This window comes from Triturus cristatus, chromosome 6 (genome assembly GCF_964204655.1).
Source record: "Triturus cristatus chromosome 6, aTriCri1.1, whole genome shotgun sequence".
Classification (NCBI taxonomy): Eukaryota; Metazoa; Chordata; class Amphibia; order Caudata; family Salamandridae; genus Triturus; species Triturus cristatus.
In genome coordinates, this window is record NC_140589.1 from 1,302,480,228 (window position 1) to 1,302,496,801 (window position 16,574).

A 16,574-nucleotide genomic window follows, 5' to 3' on the forward strand; every position below is an offset into this window, starting at 1 on the left:
TCGCACCCTTCTAGAGGGATAGACATGTACCGACTGTGGAAACACGGTAGAATCCTGCAGAGCCCTGGCATCACAAAATGGATGCCACCAGTCACAGACACCGGGCTGCCCTCCTGCTGATGACCGAAACTCGCAGTGGAGGAGGCCCAACAATAGGCATCCTGTCACAGGGAGGTGTGATTGCTGGAGCAGAGTTTTCTATTGAAAATTTATTGAGATTTAAACTCCAGTTTATCTTTATATGTCATAATTAAAATTACTGATACATTAATTATTAATTATTAATTATGTTGAAGTTTCTGACTAACCAACATTACTAATGAAAGAATTACACGCGGGAATGCATTTATGTTGCTTTATTGATACGTGAACTAAGTCAGTGAGCGAATTAATTAAATATGTGTGGCTAAAGTGCTATTTGTTTCGTGTTTGTGCTTTAAAATAACGTGCTTTAAATGCTTCTTTATGTTGCAGATGGCTAGATAATTACATACACATAAGGGTATTAGTGGGAATTAACACTGTTTAATCATTACGATGTAGTAACGTTGTTTTGTATTTCTTTTAATTAAGATGGTCCATTTTGGCCTAATCCAAGATGGCCGATATTTACAGCCTGCATTTGAGTTGCCGAAAAATGAAGAGAGGCCTCGCTGAATATGGTTAGAAACCACCTGACCTCGGCCTCTGACTGTATTAAAAGTTTCCGTAAGGACAGCAGCTCCAGGCATGCTGCCAGTTGCCCTTGGAGGAGAATAAAGCCACAATGAACTCTGATAAACTTGCGGTGGCTTCACTATGATTCCGAGGAAGTGCATTCATGGATGTAACGTTTTCTAGTTTGAGCTTCCTTCTTCCGTGTTTTTATTTTTGTGATTTTCGAGAGCGGAGATTTTCTAAATGTTGCAAGTCAACATCCTTTCCTGCTCGCTCTGCTCAGCGGCTCAACGGACGTCTCCCAAGATGGCCACCAGAGACAAAAGAGCCCAAATGTAGCCCAAATATCACCCAGATGTAGCCCATGTATAGCCCAATGACAGAATGTCCCAGAGTGTTCTAACGAACAACTAGAGCGCTAACAAGCTGGCGGTTTCCCATACAATCGTGCTCAGTGTGAGCGCCGTCTTCTGGTGAATTTCAATGTCGTGGTATAACCTTCGCCATTGTAGCACAAGCGCCATCGGAACTGTTCTGCTTAATGCGAGTTCTGCGAAAATAACAGGCGGCAAAAATACAATGATAATAACAGAATCCAATCATGGTTCAGTGAAACATTGACATCAGTCGTGCAGACCACAAATCCATCACCCGCACCAGGATGGCCGAGTGGTTAAGGCGTTGGACTTAAGATCCAATGGACATGTGTCCGCGTGGGTTCGAACCCCACTCCTGGTAGATGGATTTTTTTTTCTCCCATGGCACCGTTTATTTAAATATAAATGTATGCATTTTTCCCAATTGTACATTATTAATAATAAGATAGAAGCTACATATTAAATCTGCATAGTAATTAACAGGAATTCTTCTACAAAATACAAAGTAAATCAGTTATTTGTGCTCGTCAAATGTCTAATTTGGAAGTTTACATGTTTTGGGGAACAGGTCGTCCGCCTGATTACTTTTCAGTTGGTTTAACGGATGGTTAAACATGACTTAGTTTTTCTGTTTCTACTTTGTTTATAAGGAAATACAATCTTGATTGTGTGATTGCTCTAAGGAAGTACAAAAGCTCTCTACCAGGAGTGGGGTTCGAACCCACGCGGACACATGTCCATTGGATCTTAAGTCCAACACCTTAACCACTCGGCCATCCTGGTGCTGTGTTTATCCTCCCACCTACATGGGAATCTTTTAATGGATTGATGTAGTTGAGTGTATGATATCTATATATATTTGATGGAAATAAGCACAGGCTGTTAAAGTAATATTATTGTTCGGTGCTATAAAAATATATTGTTCTTTTTTCTAAAAAAAACCTTAACATTTTTCTGAAAATAGCAAAGGTTAAAGTACAGTTGGGTGAACTTGTCAGTAACAACATTTTGAACAAAATAAAATCACACAATAATTCAGCAGGGATAGTTAGGAGAGCTAACAATAACTTGTGCCTAGCCATGCACTGCTTGTGATCTTACATATGACATCACTTATGACATCATTGATGACATCAGTGATATCACAGTCTGCAGCCAGGCCCTGTGGTCAAACCCTCCCAATGGCAGCCAACACCTCACTGCACACAGCCTTTGACCGTTGGTGCATAGGCTATAGGGTATTCACTCAGGGCCTTTTCTGTTTTTTATTAAAGGGAAGTGGAGCAGTGCGGCCCTCCTTCCCAAGTCTGTTTAGGCCCTGGGTGCCCATCCCCCGGGCTGTACATATAAGTTAAAATGCTCGTGGCCCACCCTCCCAGGACCATGCAAGGCCCTCGGGGGGGGTGGGGGGCTTTTTTTTAATGAAAGGGGAAGGGAGTCATGTGGTACTCCTCTCCGAGTCTCTTTGGGCCCTGGGGACCCTATCCCCGAGGGCCGCATTTATACTTTAAAAGGGGAGGGCGCCTCACAGCCACCTTATTGCAGAACCGTGTAATGCCCAGGGGACACCATCCCCCGGGAACGTTTGTTTTTTAATTAAAGGGGAGGGGGCAACTCAGCCCCTCACTCCAACCCTTGATAGGCCATTGAGGACCTCATCTCCCTGGGCCATTTCTTAAGATAAAGGGAATGGGGCCGGATGGCCCCTCCTCAAGCCATAATGGGCCCGGGGACCCCATCCCTTAGGGCCACTTATACTAAATTATTAAAAATAAAGTGGGGCCACGTGCTCCCCCTCCCCAGGGTTCTTTAGACTCTGGGGACCCCATTCCCCAGGACAGTACATATGTCTAAAAAAGAGGAGGGGTCATGTGGTCCCCCTCCCTGAGCCTCTTTAGACCCTGGCGATCCCATGCTCCAGGGCCGTGTATTTTTGTAAGGGGAGCGGGGTCACGCGCCCCCCTCTCTGAGCCATTATCCACCTTGGAGATCCTATTCCCCGGGGCCACTTATTTAAATAATGGGAGGTGGTAGTGTGGGCCCCGTCCCCGAGCCTTGTTAGGCCCTGGGGACCCCATCCCCCAGGGCCACTCTTTTAGATTGAGGGGAGGGGGCAAGTGTAGCCCCCCTCCCTGGGCTGATGTCAGCCCTGGGGACCCCATGGGGCCTTGCGTGCTTTTTGGAGGAAGAGGGAAACACAATCCCCCACTTCTCCGGGCCGATTTCAGCCTCAGGGACCTCATTCCCAGGGGCCCTCAAACTTCACCCCCCACCCATACACAATATGTTCAACCCCAGGGGTGGGCTCCCTGAGGGCTCTGATGGCTCGGGGAGTGGGAGCAGGCAGCCCTCCCCTTTATGAATACAGCCCCAGGGCTTATAGTGAATTAATGCGTCCTGTCCACCAATTGAGGTTGGTTATTTTCAACCCCACAAGAGTTTAGCTGTGTAGCAGCATGTTTGGCTGATTTTCTTCTCACTTAGGTCCCAGAGGGTCCCTCGGGTCACCCCATGCGGCTCTGGAGGTCAGTGTATCCCTACGCCTTCCCCTCATACATATTTTTGTTAACTTCAGGACAAGATACTAAGGGGCTCATTAGGATGGCGGGCGGAGACACATCCGTGGTTCTGGCTGTAGCGGAAAATTTCTTTTTCCGCACTCCAGCAGCGGTCCTCGCTCCCGCCATATTACAATGGGCAAACATAGCCCATTTTCGGTAAGCTGCGGCAGAGGCAGCCAATAGAGACACACCACCGTGCGGAATGACGTCCCGTCCAATGTACAAATCACAATGCCGCAAACAGCCCATCACACCGCAGTTGAGAATCCCCCACCCAGAGACAGCAGAAGCACGAAAGCGGAGCGCAAAACCAGACTCCCGGTCCCTCCACCCGGTCCTGAATGCAATGAATCCAGCTCTTCAAGCCTTTCCGCTTCTGTACCTCATCCACTACCAGCAAATAATGCAACGTCACAGACAACGCTGCAAGTACGCAAATACACAACTCCGCACACAACCACAACACACAAACTCCTGTGCTGACATACAGTTCCTGTCCACATCAGACACTCTGGTTGGGACAGGAACATATCCCCCAGTGTACCCACACATGTCCTACCTGTCAGAAACTCACCCCTCCGCATCCGGGTCACCCATTGAAGGAGAGTAGGATCTGCCTCTTATGTTGCCCCCACTTTTTTTCTGATGTTTACACTGGTTTCTGGCTATAGTCTGGCTGGGACCCTGCTAATCAAGGCCCCATCCTCTCTGTTCTCTCTAAAGAACTTGGAGTGCATATTATGTGCACTAGTGATTGGATACTGTGGTACCTTATGAGCCCCTAGTATATGGTACCTTAGGTGCCAAGGGCATAGGTACTTCAAAGGCCTACCAGGGGCTAAAGCATGTATTATGCCACCCCTGGGAAGCAGACTAAATATGATACCACAGGCCTGCTACTGCAGCCTGGGTGAGGTAGTGTTAGCACTCCTCACTGAGATATAGGTTCACTATATCTCTCCATGAACACACATTTAAACCTATCAGTCACCCCTAAGGCAGGCCCTATCAATCCTGAGGGCAGGGTGCTCGGTTTCCATGTGAGGGGGTGCCTCTGCCTGAGCAGGGCCCCTCTGCAGCTCTCAGAGTCTATTCTCTGGGGCTGTTTGTGAATGCGGTCAAACCATATACTCTTAAGTGCTTTATAACCTCGCAGTAAATGCTAACTATGGGATGGCTGCATCAAAACATGTAGTGTTTGGTGTCAAACGATTTGGAATCATACCCCCACACCAGTAACTGGTGTGGGAGTATGATCGCACCCTTCTAGAGGGATAGAAATGTACCGACTGTGGAAACACGGTAGAATCCTGCAGAGCCCTGGCATCACAAAATGGATGCCACCAGTCACAGACACTGGGCTGCCCTCCTGCTGATGACCGAAACTCGCAGTGGAGGAGGCCCAACAATAGGCATCCTGTCACAGGGAGGTGTGATTGCTGGAGCAGAGTTTTCTATTGAAAATTTATTGAGATTTAAACTCCAGTTTATGTTTATATGTCATAATTAAAATTACTGATACATTAATTATTAATTATTAATTATGTTGAAGTTTCTGACTAACCAACATTACTAATGAAAGAATTACACGCGGGAATGCATTTATGTTGCTTTATTGATACGTGAACTAAGTCAGTGAGCGAATTAATTAAATATGTGTGGCTAAAGTGCTATTTGTTTCGTGTTTGTGCTTTAAAATAACGTGCTTTAAATGCTTCTTTATGTTGCAGATGGCTAGATAATTACATACACATAAGGGTATTAGTGGGAATTAACACTGTTTAATCATTACGATGTAGTAACGTTGTTTTGTATTTCTTTTAGTTAAGATGGTCCATTTTGGCCTAATCCAAGATGGCCGATATTTACAGCCTGCATTTGAGTTGCCGAAAAATGAAGAGAGGCCTCGCTGAATATGGTTAGAAACCACCTGACCTCGGCCTCTGACTGTATTAAAAGTTTCCGTAAGGACAGCAGCTCCAGGCATGCTGCCAGTTGCCCTTGGAGGAGAATAAAGCCACAATGAACTCTAATAAACTTGCGGTGGCTTCACTATGATTCCGAGGAAGTGCATTCATGGATGTAACATTTTCTAGTTTGAGCTTCCTTCTTCCGTGTTTTTATTTTTGTGATTTTCGAGAGCGGAGATTTTCTAAATGTTGCAAGTCAACATCCTTTCCTGCTCGCTCTGCTCAGCGGCTCAACGGACGTCTCCCAAGATGGCCACCAGAGACAAAAGAGCCCAAATGTAGCCCAAATATCACCCAGATGTAGCCCATGTATAGCCCAATGACAGAATGTCCCAGAGTGTTCTAACGAACAACTAGAGCGCTAACAAGCTGGCGGTTTCCCATACAATCGTGCTCAGTGTGAGCGCCGTCTTCTGGTGAATTTCAATGTCGTGGTATAACCTTCGCCATTGTAGCACAAGCGCCATCGGAACTGTTCTGCTTAATGCGAGTTCTGCGAAAATAACAGGCGGCAAAAATACAATGATAATAACAGAATCCAATCATGGTTCAGTGAAACATTGACATCAGTCGTGCAGACCACAAATCCATCACCTGCACCAGGATGGCCGAGTGGTTAAGGCGTTGGACTTAAGATCCAATGGACATGTGTCTGCGTGGGTTCGAACCCCACTCCTGGTAGATGGATTTTTTTTTCTCCCATGGCACCGTTTATTTAAATATAAATGTATGCATTTTTCCCAATTGTACATTATTAATAATAAGATAGAAGCTACATATTAAATCTGCATAGTAATTAACAGGAATTCTTCTACAAAATACAAAGTAAATCAGTTATTTGTGCTCGTCAAATGTCTAATTTGGAAGTTTCCATGTTTTGGGGAACAGGTCGTCCGCCTGATTACTTTTCAGTTGGTTTAACGGATGGTTAAACATGACTTAGTTTTTCTGTTTCTACTTTGTTTATAAGGAAATACAATCTTGATTGTGTGATTGCTCTAAGGAAGTACAAAAGCTCTCTACCAGGAGTGGGGTTCGAACCCACGCGGACACATGTCCATTGGATCTTAAGTCCAACGCCTTAACCACTCGGCCATCCTGGTGCTGTGTTTATCCTCCCACCTACATGGGAATCTTTTAATGGATTGATGTAGTTGAGTGTATGATATCTATATATATTTGATGGAAATAAGCACAGGCTGTTAAAGTAATATTATTGTTCGGTGCTATAAAAATATATTGTTCTTTTTTCTAAAAAAAACCTTAACATTTTTCTGAAAATAGCAAAGGTTAAAGTACAGTTGGGTGAACTTGTCAGTAACAACATTTTGAACAAAATAAAATCACACAATAATTCAGCAGGGATAGTTAGGAGAGCTAACAATAACTTGTGCCTAGCCATGCACTGCTTGTGATCTTACATATGACATCACTTATGACAACATTGATGACATCAGTGATATCACAGTCTGCAGCCAGGCCCTGTGGTCAAACCCTCCCAATGGCAGCCAACACCTCACTGCACACAGCCTTTGACCGTTGGTGCATAGGCTATAGGGTCATCACTCAGGGCCTTTTCTGTTTTTTATTAAAGGGAAGTGGAGCAGTGCGGCCCTCCTTCCCAAGTCTGTTTAGGCCCTGGGTGCCCATCCCCCGGGCTGTACATATAAGTTAAAATGCTCGTGGCCCACCCTCCCAGGACCATGCAAGGCCCTCGGGGGGGGGGGGGGGCTTTTTTTTAATGAAAGGGGAAGGGAGTCATGTGGTACTCCTCTCCGAGTCTTTTTGGGCCCTGGGGACCCTATCCCCGAGGGCCGCATTTATACTTTAAAAGGGGAGGGCGCCTCACAGCCACCTTATTGCAGAACCGTGTAATGCCCAGGGGACACCATCCCCGGGGAACGTTTGTTTTTTAATTAAAGGGGAGGGGGCAACTCAGCCCCTCACTCCAACCCTTGATAGGCCATTGAGGACCTCATCTCCCTGGGCCATTTCTTAAGATAAAGGGAATGGGGCCGGATGGCCCCTCCTCAAGCCATAATGGGCCCGGGGACCCCATCCCTTAGGGCCACTTATACTAAATTATTAAAAATAAAGTGGGGCCATGTGCTCCCCCTCCCCAGGGTTCTTTAGACCCTGGGGACCCCATTCCCCAGGACAGTACATATGTCTAAAAAAGGGGAGGGGTCATGTGGTCCCCCTCCCTGAGCCTCTTTAGACCCTGGCGATCCCATGCTCCAGGGCCGTGTATTTTTGTAAGGGGAGCGGGGTCACGCGCCCCCCTCTCTGAGCCATTATTCACCTTGGAGATCCTATTCCCCGGGGCCACTTATTTAAATAATGGGAGGTGGTAGTGTGGGCCCCGTCCCCGAGCCTTGTTAGGCCCTGGGGACCCCATCCCCCAGGGCCACTCTTTTAGATTGAGGGGAGGGGGCAAGTGTAGCCCCCCTCCCTGGACTGATGTCAGCCCTGGGGACCCCATGGGGCCTTGCGTGCTTTTTGGAGGAAGAGGGAAACACAATCCCCCACTTCTCCGGGCTGATTTCAGCCTCAGGGACCTCATTCCCAGGGGCCCTCAAACTTCACCCCCCACCCATACACAATATGTTCAACCCCAGGGGTGGGCTCCCTGAGGCCTCTGATGGCTCGGGGAGTGGGAGCAGGCAGCCCTCCCCTTTATGAATACAGCCCCAGGGCTTATAGCGAATTAATGCGTCCTATCCACCAATTGAGGTTGGTTATTTTCAACCCCACAAGAGTTTAGCTGTGTAGCAGCATGTTTGGCTGATTTTCTTCTCATTTAGGTCCCAGAGGGTCCCTCGGGTCACCCCATGCGGCTCTGGAGGTCAGTGTATCCCTACGCCTTCCCCTCATACATATTTTTGTTAACTTCAGGACAAGATACTAAGGGGCTCATTAGGATGGCGGGCGGAGACACATCCGTGGTTCTGGCTGTAGCGGAAAATTTCTTTTTCCGCACTCCAGCAGCGGTCCTCGCTCCCGCCATATTACAATAGGCAAACATAGCCCATTTTCGGTAAGCTGCGGCAGAGGCAGCCAATAGAGACACACCACCGTGCGGAATGACGTCCCGTCCAATGTACAAATCACAATGCCGCAAACAGCCCATCACACCGCAGTTGAGAATCCCCCACCCAGAGACAGCAGAAGCACGAAAGCGGAGCGCAAAACCAGACTCCCGGTCCCTCCACCCGGTCCTGAACGCAATGAATCCAGCTCTACAAGCCTTTCCACTTCTGTACCTCATCCACTACCAGCAAATAATGCAACGTCACAGACAACGCTGCAAGTACGCAAATACACAACTCCGCACACAACCACAACACACAAACTCCTGTGCTGACATACAGTTCCTGTCCACATCAGACACTCTGGTTGGGACAGGAACATATCCCCCAGTGTACCCACACATGTCCTACCTGTCAGGAACACACCCCTCCGCATCCGGGTCACCCATTGAAGGAGAGTAGGATCTGCCTCTTATGTTGCCCCCACTTTTTTTCTGATGTTTACACTGGTTTCTGGCTATAGTCTGGCTGGGACCCTGCTAATCAAGGCCCCATCCTCTCTGTTCTCTCTAAAGAACTTGGAGTGCATATTATGTGCACTAGTGATTGGATACTGTGGTACCTTATGAGCCCCTAGTATATGGTACCTTAGGTGCCAAGGGCATAGGTACTTCACAGGCCTACCAGGGGCTGAAGCATGTATTATGCCACCCCTGGGAAGCAGACTAAATATGATACCACAGGCCTGCTACTGCAGCCTGGGTGAGGTAGTGTTAGCACTCCTCACTGAGATATAGGTTCACTATATCTCTCCATGAACACACATTTAAACCTATCAGTCACCCCTAAGGCAGGCCCTATCAATCCTGAGGGCAGGGTGCTCGGTTTCCATGTGAGGGGGTGCCTCTGCCTGAGCAGGGCCCCTCTGCAGCTCTCAGAGTCTATTCTCTGGGGCTGTTTGTGAATGCGGTCAAACCATATACTCTTAAGTGCTTTATAACCTCGCAGTAAATGCTAACTATGGGATGGCTGCATCAAAACATGTAGTGTTTGGTGTCAAACGATTTGGAATCATACCCCCACACCAGTAACTGGTGTGGGAGTATGATCGCACCCTTCTAGAGGGATAGACATGTACCGACTGTGGAAACACGGTAGAATCCTGCAGAGCCCTGGCATCACAAAATGGATGCCACCAGTCACAGACACTGGGCTGCCCTCCTGCTGATGACCGAAACTCGCAGTGGAGGAGGCCCAACAATAGGCATCCTGTCACAGGGAGGTGTGATTGCTGGAGCAGAGTTTTCTATTGAAAATTTATTGAGATTTAAACTCCAGTTTATGTTTATATGTCATAATTAAAATTACTGATAAATTAATTATTAATTATTAATTATGTTGAAGTTTCTGACTAACCAACATTACTAATGAAAGAATTACACGCGGGAATGCATTTATGTTGCTTTATTGATACGTGAACTAAGTCAGTGAGCGAATTAATTAAATATGTGTGGCTAAAGTGCTATTTGTTTCGTATTTGTGCTTTAAAATAACGTGCTTTAAATGCTTCTTTATGTTGCAGATGGCTAGATAATTACATACACATAAGGGTATTAGTGGGAATTAACACTGTTTAATCATTACGATGTAGTAACGTTGTTTTGTATTTCTTTTAATTAAGATGGTCCATTTTGGCCTAATCCAAGATGGCCGATATTTACAGCCTGCATTTGAGTTGCCGAAAAATGAAGAGAGGCCTCGCTGAATATGGTTAGAAACCACCTGACCTCGGCCTCTGACTGTATTAAAAGTTTCCGTAAGGACAGCAGCTCCAGGCATGCTGCCAGTTGCCCTTGGAGGAGAATAAAGCCACAATGAACTCTGATAAACTTGCGGTGGCTTCACTATGATTCCGAGGAAGTGCATTCATGGATGTAACGTTTTCTAGTTTGAGCTTCCTTCTTCCGTGTTTTTATTTTTGTGATTTTCGAGAGCGGAGATTTTCTAAATGTTGCAAGTCAACATCCTTTCCTGCTCGCTCTGCTCAGCGGCTCAACGGACGTCTCCCAAGATGGCCACCAGAGACAAAAGAGCCCAAATGTAGCCCAAATATCACCCAGATGTAGCCCATGTATAGCCCAATGACAGAATGTCCCAGAGTGTTCTAACGAACAACTAGAGCGCTAACAAGCTGGCGGTTTCCCATACAATCGTGCTCAGTGTGAGCGCCGTCTTCTGGTGAATTTCAATGTCGTGGTATAACCTTCGCCATTGTAGCACAAGCGCCATCGGAACTGTTCTGCTTAATGCGAGTTCTGCGAAAATAACAGGCGGCAAAAATACAATGATAATAACAGAATCCGATCATGGTTCAGTGAAACATTGACATCAGTCGTGCAGACCACAAATCCATCACCCGCACCAGGATGGCCGAGTGGTTAAGGTGTTGGACTTAAGATCCAATGGACATGTGTCCGCGTGGGTTCGAACCCCACTCCTGGTAGATGGATTTTTTTTTCTCCCATGGCACCGTTTATTTAAATATAAATGTATGCATTTTTCCCAATTGTACATTATTAATAATAAGATAGAAGCTACATATTAAATCTGCATAGTAATTAACAGGAATTCTTCTACAAAATACAAAGTAAATCAGTTATTTGTGCTCGTCAAATGTCTAATTTGGAAGTTTCCATGTTTTGGGGAACAGGTCGTCCGCCTGATTACTTTTCAGTTGGTTTAACGGATGGTTAAACATGACTTAGTTTTTCTGTTTCTACTTTGTTTATAAGGAAATACAATCTTGATTGTGTGATTGCTCTAAGGAAGTACAAAAGCTCTCTACCAGGAGTGTGGTTCGAACCCACGCGGACACATGTCCATTGGATCTTAAGTCCAACGCCTTAACCACTCGGCCATCCTGGTGCTGTGTTTATCCTCCCACCTACATGGGAATCTTCTAATGGATTGATGTAGTTGAGTGTATGATATCTATATATATTTGATGGAAATAAGCACAGGCTGTTAAAGTAATATTATTGTTCGGTGCTATAAAAATATATTGTTCTTTTTTCTAAAAAAAACCTTAACATTTTTCTGAAAATAGCAAAGGTTAAAGTACAGTTGGGTGAACTTGTCAGTAACAACATTTTGAACAAAATAAAATCACACAATAATTCAGCAGGGATAGTTAGGAGAGCTAACAATAACTTGTGCCTAGCCATGCACTGCTTGTGATCTTACATATGACATCACTTATGACATCATTGATGACATCAGTGATATCACAGTCTGCAGCCAGGCCCTGTGGTCAAACCCTCCCAATGGCAGCCAACACCTCACTGCACACAGCCTTTGACTGTTGGTGCATAGGCTATAGGGTCATCACTCAGGGCCTTTTCTGTTTTTTATTAAAGGGAAGTGGAGCAGTGCGGCCCTCCTTCCCAAGTCTGTTTAGGCCCTGGGTGCCCATCCCCCGGGCTGTACATATAAGTTAAAATGCTAGTGGCCCACCCTCCCAGGACCATGCAAGGCCCTCGGGGGGGGGGGGGGGGGGGCTTTTTTCTAATGAAAGGGGAAGGGAGTCATGTGGTACTCCTCTCCGAGTCTTTTTGGGCCCTGGGGACCCTATCCCCGAGGGCCGCATTTATACTTTAAAAGGGGAGGGCGCCTCACAGCCACCTTATTGCAGAACCGTGTAATGCCCAGGGGACACCATCCCCCGGGAACGTTTGTTTTTTAATTAAAGGGGAGGGGGCAACTCAGCCCCTCACTCCAACCCTTGATAGGCCATTGAGGACCTCATCTCCCTGGGCCATTTCTTAAGATAAAGGGAATGGGGCCGGATGGCCCCTCCTCAAGCCATAATGGGCCCGGGGACCCCATCCCTTAGGGCCACTTATACTAAATTATTAAAAATAAAGTGGGGCCATGTGCTCCCCCTCCCCAGGGTTCTTTAGACCCTGGGGACCCCATTCCCCAGGACAGTACATATGTCTAAAAAAGGGGAGGGGTCATGTGGTCCCCCTCCCTGAGCCTCTTTAGACCCTGGCGATCCCATGCTCCAGGGCCGTGTATTTTTGTAAGGGGAGCGGGGTCACGCGCCCCCCTCTCTGAGCCATTATCCACCTTGGAGATCCTATTCCCCGGGGCCACTTATTTAAATAATGGGAGGTGGTAGTGTGGGCCCCGTCCCCGAGCCTTGTTAGGCCCTGGGGACCCCATCCCCCAGGGCCACTCTTTTAGATTGAGGGGAGGGGGCAAGTGTAGCCCCCCTCCCTGGGCTGATGTCAGCCCTGGGGACCCCATGGGGCCTTGCGTGCTTTTTGGAGGAAGAGGGAAACACAATCCCCCACTTCTCCGGGCTGATTTCAGCCTCAGGGACCTCATTCCCAGGGGCCCTCAAACTTCACCCCCCACCCATACACAATATGTTCAACCCCAGGGGTGGGCTCCCTGAGGCCTCTGATGGCTCGGGGAGTGGGAGCAGGCAGCCCTCCCCTTTATGAATACAGCCCCAGGGCTTATAGCGAATTAATGCGTCCTATCCACCAATTGAGGTTGGTTATTTTCAACCCCACAAGAGTTTAGCTGTGTAGCAGCATGTTTGGCTGATTTTCTTCTCATTTAGGTCCCAGAGGGTCCCTCGGGTCACCCCATGCGGCTCTGGAGGTCAGTGTATCCCTACGCCTTCCCCTCATACATATTTTTGTTAACTTCAGGACAAGATACTAAGGGGCTCATTAGGATGGCGGGCGGAGACACATCCGTGGTTCTGGCTGTAGCGGAAAATTTCTTTTTCCGCACTCCAGCAGCGGTCCTCGCTCCCGCCATATTACAATAGGCAAACATAGCCCATTTTCGGTAAGCTGCGACAGAGGCAGCCAATAGAGACACACCACCGTGCGGAATGACGTCCCGTCCAATGTACAAATCACAATGCCGCAAACAGCCCATCACACCGCAGTTGAGAATCCCCCACCCAGAGACAGCAGAAGCACGAAAGCGGAGCGCAAAACCAGACTCCCGGTCCCTCCACCCGGTCCTGAACGCAATGAATCCAGCTCTACAAGCCTTTCCACTTCTGTACCTCATCCACTACCAGCAAATAATGCAACGTCACAGACAACGCTGCAAGTACGCAAATACACAACTCCGCACACAACCACAACACACAAACTCCTGTGCTGACATACAGTTCCTGTCCACATCAGACACTCTGGTTGGGACAGGAACATATCCCCCAGTGTACCCACACATGTCCTACCTGTCAGAAACTCACCCCTCCGCATCCGGGTCACCCATTGAAGGAGAGTAGGATCTGCCTCTTATGTTTCCCCCACTTTTTTTCTGATGTTTACACTGGTTTCTGGCTATAGTCTGGCTGGGACCCTGCTAATCAAGGCCCCATCCTCTCTGTTCTCTCTAAAGAACTTGGAGTGCATATTATGTGCACTAGTGATTGGATACTGTGGTACCTTATGAGCCCCTAGTATATGGTACCTTAGGTGCCAAGGGCATAGGTACTTCACAGGCCTACCAGGGGCTGAAGCATGTATTATGCCACCCCTGGGAAGCAGACTAAATATGATACCACAGGCCTGCTACTGCAGCCTGGGTGAGGTAGTGTTAGCACTCCTCACTGAGATATAGGTTCACTATATCTCTCCATGAACACACATTTAAACCTATCAGTCACCCCTAAGGCAGGCCCTATCAATCCTGAGGGCAGGGTGCTCGGTTTCCATGTGAGGGGGTGCCTCTGCCTGAGCAGGGCCCCTCTGCAGCTCTCAGAGTCTATTCTCTGGGGCTGTTTGTGAATGCGGTCAAACCATATACTCTTAAGTGCTTTATAACCTCGCAGTAAATGCTAACTATGGGATGGCTGCATCAAAACATGTAGTGTTTGGTGTCAAACGATTTGGAATCATACCCCCACACCAGTAACTGGTGTGGGAGTATGATCGCACCCTTCTAGAGGGATAGACATGTACCGACTGTGGAAACACGGTAGAATCCTGCAGAGCCCTGGCATCACAAAATGGATGCCACCAGTCACAGACACTGGGCTGCCCTCCTGCTGATGACCGAAACTCGCAGTGGAGGAGGCCCAACAATAGGCATCCTGTCACAGGGAGGTGTGATTGCTGGAGCAGAGTTTTCTATTGAAAATTTATTGAGATTTAAACTCCAGTTTATGTTTATATGTCATAATTAAAATTACTGATAAATTAATTATTAATTATTAATTATGTTGAAGTTTCTGACTAACCAACATTACTAATGAAAGAATTACACGCGGGAATGCATTTATGTTGCTTTATTGATACGTGAACTAAGTCAGTGAGCGAATTAATTAAATATGTGTGGCTAAAGTGCTATTTGTTTCGTATTTGTGCTTTAAAATAACGTGCTTTAAATGCTTCTTTATGTTGCAGATGGCTAGATAATTACATACACATAAGGGTATTAGTGGGAATTAACACTGTTTAATCATTACGATGTAGTAACGTTGTTTTGTATTTCTTTTAATTAAGATGGTCCATTTTGGCCTAATCCAAGATGGCCGATATTTACAGCCTGCATTTGAGTTGCCGAAAAATGAAGAGAGGCCTCGCTGAATATGGTTAGAAACCACCTGACCTCGGCCTCTGACTGTATTAAAAGTTTCCGTAAGGACAGCAGCTCCAGGCATGCTGCCAGTTGCCCTTGGAGGAGAATAAAGCCACAATGAACTCTGATAAACTTGCGGTGGCTTCACTATGATTCCGAGGAAGTGCATTCATGGATGTAACGTTTTCTAGTTTGAGCTTCCTTCTTCCGTGTTTTTATTTTTGTGATTTTCGAGAGCGGAGATTTTCTAAATGTTGCAAGTCAACATCCTTTCCTGCTCGCTCTGCTCAGCGGCTCAACGGACGTCTCCCAAGATGGCCACCAGAGACAAAAGAGCCCAAATGTAGCCCAAATATCACCCAGATGTAGCCCATGTATAGCCCAATGACAGAATGTCCCAGAGTGTTCTAACGAACAACTAGAGCGCTAACAAGCTGGCGGTTTCCCATACAATCGTGCTCAGTGTGAGCGCCGTCTTCTGGTGAATTTCAATGTCGTGGTATAACCTTCGCCATTGTAGCACAAGCGCCATCGGAACTGTTCTGCTTAATGCGAGTTCTGCGAAAATAACAGGCGGCAAAAATACAATGATAATAACAGAATCCAATCATGGTTCAGTGAAACATTGACATCAGTCGTGCAGACCACAAATCCATCACCCGCACCAGGATGGCCGAGTGGTTAAGGTGTTGGACTTAAGATCCAATGGACATGTGTCCGCGTGGGTTTGAACCCCACTCCTGGTAGATGGATTTTTTTTTCTCCCATGGCACCGTTTATTTAAATATAAATGTATGCATTTTTCCCAATTGTACATTATTAATAATAAGATAGAAGCTACATATTAAATCTGCATAGTAATTAACAGGAATTCTTCTACAAAATACAAAGTAAATCAGTTATTTGTGCTCGTCAAATGTCTAATTTGGAAGTTTACATGTTTTGGGGAACAGGTCGTCCGCCTGATTACTTTTCAGTTGGTTTAACGGATGGTTAAACATGACTTAGTTTTTCTGTTTCTACTTTGTTTATAAGGAAATACAATCTTGATTGTGTGATTGCTCTAAGGAAGTACAAAAGCTCTCTACCAGGAGTGGGGTTCGAACCCACGCGGACACATGTCCATGGGATCTTAAGTCCAACGCCTTAACCACTCGGCCATCCTGGTGCTGTGTGTATCCTCCCACCTACATGGGAATCTTCTAATGGATTGATGTAGTTGAGTGTATGATATCTATATATATTTGATGGAAATAAGCACAGGCTGTTAAAGTAATATTATTGTTCGGTGCTATAAAAATATATTGTTCTTTTTTCTAAAAAAAACCTTAACATTTTTCTGAAAATAGCAAAGGTTAAAGTACAGTT

At 46.5% G+C, this 16,574-nt stretch overlaps 5 non-coding genes across 5 annotated transcripts; 3 read left to right on the forward strand and 2 right to left on the reverse strand.

Moving 5' to 3' along the window:
• Positions 1 to 1,312: 1,312 nt before the first annotated feature.
• Positions 1,313 to 1,395, forward strand: TRNAL-UAA (transfer RNA leucine (anticodon UAA)). Its single transcript has one exon. It is a non-coding gene; the product is annotated as a tRNA-Leu (tRNA).
• Positions 1,396 to 1,734: 339 nt separating this feature from the next.
• TRNAL-UAA (transfer RNA leucine (anticodon UAA)) lies at positions 1,735 to 1,817 on the reverse strand. Its single transcript has one exon. It is a non-coding gene; the product is annotated as a tRNA-Leu (tRNA).
• Positions 1,818 to 6,163: 4,346 nt separating this feature from the next.
• On the forward strand, positions 6,164 to 6,246 carry TRNAL-UAA (transfer RNA leucine (anticodon UAA)). Its single transcript has one exon. It is a non-coding gene; the product is annotated as a tRNA-Leu (tRNA).
• A 339-nt stretch (positions 6,247 to 6,585) lies between these two features.
• Positions 6,586 to 6,668, reverse strand: TRNAL-UAA (transfer RNA leucine (anticodon UAA)). Its single transcript has one exon. It is a non-coding gene; the product is annotated as a tRNA-Leu (tRNA).
• Positions 6,669 to 11,014: 4,346 nt separating this feature from the next.
• TRNAL-UAA (transfer RNA leucine (anticodon UAA)) lies at positions 11,015 to 11,097 on the forward strand. The gene has a single exon. It is a non-coding gene; the product is annotated as a tRNA-Leu (tRNA).
• The last annotated feature ends 5,477 nt before the right edge of the window (positions 11,098 to 16,574 follow it).